Below are 6,000 nucleotides of genomic sequence, written 5' to 3' on the forward strand. Positions count from 1 at the left end.
CAATTTACCAGTTCTTCAATTGTATATAAGAATTTCTAAGCAAATTATCCCAGGTTATGATTAGAAAGCCAAGCTATTTAAATCAAATAAATGGTTTGAATGTCTTGTTTCCAATTGCAAAGGACACTTTGTTTAAAAGAACTTCATGCATCTAAGTCTATTATTAAAACTAAAGCACAACTCTAACATGCACTTTGGCCAACACAAAAGTTCAGACCTCAGCAAAGCTATTAACCATACCTTGAAACACTTTTGTCAGAAATATACAAAAAGGAGAAGCTGGAAAGTACTGGTTTCTCCCATAATTTGCTGAAAAAATTACACTGTGAAAGGACCTAGAGGTCCTCTCATTTCCAAGTTAGGCACCATAATGTTCATAATGTTCAAAAGGCAAAGATTATGTTCCTAGCATATATATACACAATTAAATCTAACTATTATTACTTTGCTGAATACAGTGTGGAACGCTTCAAAAGAAACTTGAAAGAGGGCTTCCTAGAATTTGATTAAGCTTTGTGTGCTGATACAAGAGAAACCACAAAACGGCTTCCTGAAGAAGTGAAGATTTGGGCAACCATGTCCAACATTATTAGAGAAACAGATGCAAAAGTTGTCCCATGGTGAGAAACTGATCACGATTAAAACTTAGAAATATGCAAGTGGAGGTGGTAAGATTTAGACATGCTCTGGATGTGTGGGTCAAAGGAGAGAAACAGGCCAAAGGAGATGCCAAGATTACAGCCTTGAGTGAAGAGAGTCATGGTTATACTGTCTGTTCTTTCTAATTACTATGTTTTGGAATGGAGAATAGACAATGAAAACAGTAACTTCATATTTTGAACTATTATAGCCCAATTCTTCTTTAGAAACTTACCAGATAGCAACTGGAGTAATTTTTTAGTGCATACATGCAATAGCATCCATAGCCATTGTTATGCAGATGCAGGCATTATATCATATGATACCTTAAGAATCAAACAAAAATACCTAAACTACCTATTTTCTTGCATTAATGAAACTGGAAGATGACAAAAAAAGCCACATTACCCTGAAATTAATTCCTTCATTCCAATTTAAATTAAATACCTCTTATTATTTATTGCAATGTCTTCTGTATTTGTTTAAGGAATATTGACCTATCCGTGGTAATTGACAGGGTATTTCTTTATTCTTAAAATGATTCTGTTACAAGAAGAAATTATTTAGTTAATGCTCTTGTAATTTATAACGCTATCCTACTCAAACCAAGTTTTCTTTATACTCAAACTGTTCATGACTGACTGTAAACTCCTCAGGACAGGGTCCTATTCATAGTTATATCCCTTTAAAACAGAATATGCTAGAAACAGTATCATTAGGAAACAAAGGTGCTATGACAGAACAATTATATTACCATAACATTTTGGAATGAATTATGAATACATTTCTTCAGGGTTTCTTGCACAGACATACTATTGAAATAAAAGCTAATTATTTCATGACAACTGATCTGAAAACAAATAAATAGGGAGGTAGTGAAGTATGCTGACGTTACTAAGTTTTTCAGGGTAGTAAAAATAAAGCTGGCTGAAAAGAGCTGTACACAGCCTCACAATCCTGAGTGCACAGGCAATAAAAAGAAAGATGAAATCTAATGTAGATAACCATAAAGTACATGTGGAAAAAATTCTAGCCTTACGTATAAAACTATCTAGTGGATGTAGCTGTTAACACTCAGGAAGGAGAGTTGGGAGCTATATAGTTAGTGCTGAGAAAACAACAGTGCTTACCTGCTTCCGTGCTCCCCTAACAAAATAAAACAAAACAAATAGATGAGAAGAATTATCAGGAAAGAACTGGATAATGAGACAGAAAACATTATTTTGACCCAGCAAAAGTAGAAGAGAGCAACTGGAATGTATTGAGCTGTGCCTAGGGGTGGATGAAGAGCGAGTCGAGAGCTTATGGGTAAGGATCAAAGGGCAGGCTAACAGAGGTGACACTGTTGTGAGTGTTTACTACAGGCCACCTGATGAGGATGAGGAAGTGGATGAGGCCTTCTACAGACAGCTGGAAGTAGCCTCACGATCCCAGGCCCTGGTTCTCATGGGGGACTTCAACCACCCCGATATCTGCTGGAAAGACAACACAGCTAGGCACAAACAGTCCTGGAGRTTCCTGCAGAGCATTGGTGACAACTTCTTGACACAGGTGGTGGAGGAGCCAACAAGGAGAGGTGTGCTGCTGGACCTCGTACTAACAAACAAAGAAGGACTGGTGGAAGATGTGAAGGTTGGGGGCTGCCTTGGCTGCAGTGACCATGAGATGGTGGAGTTCAGGATCCTGCGAGGAGGCAGCAGGGCACCAAGTAGGATCGCAACCCTGGACTTCAGGAGAGCAAACTTTGGCCTCTTCAGGGACCTACTTGGAGGAATCCCATGGGTGAGGGCCCTAGAAGGAAGGAGTGTTCAAGAGAGCTGGTTAATATTCAAACATCACTTCCTCCAGGCTCAAGAGCGGTGCATCCCTATGAGTAGGAAGTCAAGCAAAGGAGGCAGGAGACCTGCATGGATGAGCAAGGAGCTCCTGGCAAAACTCAACCAGAAGAAGGAAGTATACAGAAAGTGGAAAGGGGGACAGGCCACTTGGGAGGAATATAGGAATGTTGTCAGAGTATGCAGGGATGCAACGAGGAAGGCTAAGGCCCGTTTGGAATTAAATCTGGCTAGAGATGTCAAGGACAGCAAGAAGGGCTTCTTCAAATACATCAGCAGTAAGAGGAAGACTAGGGAAAATGTGGGCCCTTTGCTGAATGGGGTGGGTGCCCTGGTGACGAAGGATGCAGAGAAGGCAGAGTTACTGAATGCCTTCTTTGCTTCAGTCTTTACTGCTCAGGCCAGCCCTCAGGAACCCCAGATCCTGGAGGCAAGAGAGAAAGTCTGGAGGAAGGAAGACTTTCCCTTGGTGGAGGAGGAGTGGGTTAGAGATCATTTAAGCAAACTTGACACCCACAAATCCATGGGCCCTGATGGGATGCACCCACGAGTGCTGAGGGAGCTGGCAGACATTATTGCAAAGCCACTCTCCATCATCTTTGAAAGGTCATGGAGAACAGGAGAGGTGCCCGAGGACTGGAAGAAAGCCAATGTCACCCCAGTCTTCAAAAAGGGCAAGAAGGAGGACCCAGGGAACTACAGGCCAGTCAGCCTCACCTGCATCCCTGGAAAAGTGATGGAGCAGCTCATCCTGGAAGCCATCTCCACGCATGTGGAGGAAAAGAAGGTGATCAGGAGTAGTCAGCATGGCTTCACCAAGGGGAAATCATGCCTAACCAATCTGATAGCCTTCTCTGATGGAATGACTGGCTGGGTAGATGAGGGGAGAGCAGTGGATGTTGTCTCCCTAGACTTCAGCAAGGCTTTTGACACTGTCTCCCATAGCATCCTCATAGACAAGCTCAGGAAGTGTGGGTTAGATGAGTGGACAGTGAGGTGGATTGAGAACTGGCTGAATGGCAGAGCTCAGAGAGTTGTGATCAGTGGCACAGAGTCTAGTTGGAGGCCTGTAGCTAGCGGTGTCCCCCAGGGGTCAGTCCTGGGTCCAGTCTTGTTCAACTTCTTCATCAATGACCTGGATGAAGGCACAGAGTGCATCCTCAGCAAGTTTGCTGATGATACAAAACTGGGAGGAGTGGCTGATACGCCAGAGGGCTGTGCTGCCATTCAAAGAGACTTGGACAGGCTGGAGAGGTGGGCAGAGAGGAACCTCATGAAGTTCAACAAAGGCAAGTGCAGGGTCCTGCACCTGGGGAGGAATAACCCCAKGCASCAGTACAGGTTGGGGGTTGACCTGCTGGAAAGCAGCTCTGCGGAGAAGGACCTGGGAATGCTGGTGGACACCAAGTTAAGCATGAGGCAGCAATGTGCCCTTGTGGCCAAGAAGGCCAATGGTATCCTGGGGTGCATCAGGAAGAGTGTTGCCAGCAGGTCGAGGGAGGTGATTCTCCCCCTCTACTCAGCCCTGGTGAGGCCACATCTGGAGTACTGCGTCCAGTTCTGGGCTCCCCAGTACAAGAGGGATGTGGCACTACTGGAGCAAGTCCAGCGAAGGGCCACAAAGATGATTAGGGGACTGGAGCATCTCTCTTATGAGGAAAGGCTGAGAGAGCTGGGCCTGTTTAGCCTGGAGAAGAGAAGGCTGAGAGGAGATCTTATCAACGTGTACAAGTATCTGAAGGGAGGGTGTCGAGAGGATGGGACCAGACTCTTTTCAGTGGTGCCGAGCAACAGGATGCGAGGCAATGGGCACAAACTGAAACACAGACGCTTCCATCTGAACATGAGGAGATACTTTTTCACTGTGAGGGTGACAGAGCACTGGAACAGGTYGCCCAGAGAGGTGGTGGAGTCTCCTTCTCTGGAGATATTCAAAACGCGCCTGGATGCAATCCTGTGCAATGTGCTCTAGGTGACCCTGCTTGAGCAGGGGGGTTGGACTAGATGATCTCCAGAGGTCCCTTCCAACCTCAGCGATTCTGTGATTCTGTGAAGTCCCAGCCATGTAAACTTCTACATATACACTTGATGGTGGTCCAAATAATGTTAATCACATGTGAATAGAAGTAAATGCAAGAATACAATTTTGAAAGGAAATGGTGGGGAAAAAAAGAATCATATTTCTTCTTTTGAAAACTAATTTTCAACAAGAATTCCACACAAGTATATGGCAGTAAGACACAGCAGAATTTCTATTTTGGGAGGGGGAGCAGTAGAAGAGAGCATAGGGGTATTTCTAACAGAGGAAGGTGTATAACAACATCAAAGCTTCATCAATTAGATTTACCTTTTAAAAAAATAAATCACTACTTATTTCCAACCTCTTATATACAGAAGTTATTTGTTTTGTCACTCCATGTTGTATTTTGTGTCAGTAACAATGCTAGATGAGTTCTGCATATTGTCAACTTTTAGGCCCATACAATGCAGCACTGCTTCCTGTTACAATATAACTTCCCCAAAGAAAGTGCTACTTAACTACTATTTAAGTGTAGCAAATCACATGTAATGACACTACTAAGTCATCTCAAGAATTCCTTATTTCAATACACCAAACAAAGTGTAATCAGTGACGTACCTAATTTAATTTCTAAACCCTAAAACAGTGCAATATTAAGTAGAAACAAGACTCAAAGAACATTTGTTTAGATAATGAGGTGCCTACAGATAGAGGTATAATCAGAATTTTGAAAGTGCTAAGCAGTTACAGAAAAAAAAACAGGATGAATGAGCACAGGCATTTTTTCAGAATCCCATTAGCTGCCTATTTTCACTGACAACAGTCTAAACACTTTCAATAGTCTGGTGCAAAATGATTATTGTGATCCATTCCAAAGGGATTAGCTGTGCAAATAATCAAACGTAGTGGAGCAATGCAGTCTAATCTGTAAACATAGTTAACAAAGACTGAAAAAAAGTGTAAAAAATTGCTCTAATCCATACTTATTTTCCATATGCTTAAAAAAAAACCAAAAAACAAAACAGAGAGATGGTCATTAAAGCGAAAATACCTTGAGATCCTTTATATGTGCTGTTTCAAGCACATATTGTCAACTTTTCTGCAGTATCTCAAAACAGAAAACAAAGACCAAGGGAGAAAAAAGCCACCCTTAAGAACGGCTCGGCTTTTCTGCCCAGATGTCTCTAAATCGTTTGACCAGCTGTCCCTGCTCTAACTAACTTCAGCGCGGGCCAGGACGGTGCTCGGGAGCGCTCCTACCTCTGCGGGCTCGCAGGGGGCCAGGCCCAGCCGCCGGCACACAGGTCTCTGGTGCTGGGTTAGGAGATACATATATATATTTTTTAGTCTCTCTATGTAAACATATTCACAGGCATACGAAGCTGTTCACCGCCCAGCATTTCTGCGCTCCCCCCGGGGSGCGGCGCGGGCCGGGGGCCGTTAAACGGGCGGGGCGGCGGGGGGCGCCCTCCCTAACGGCCGCCCTCGGGGGTGGGGCGGGGCTAG

This window comes from Apteryx rowi, unplaced genomic scaffold (genome assembly GCF_003343035.1).
Source record: "Apteryx rowi isolate R43461 unplaced genomic scaffold, aptRow1 scaffold_107, whole genome shotgun sequence".
Classification (NCBI taxonomy): Eukaryota; Metazoa; Chordata; class Aves; order Apterygiformes; family Apterygidae; genus Apteryx; species Apteryx rowi.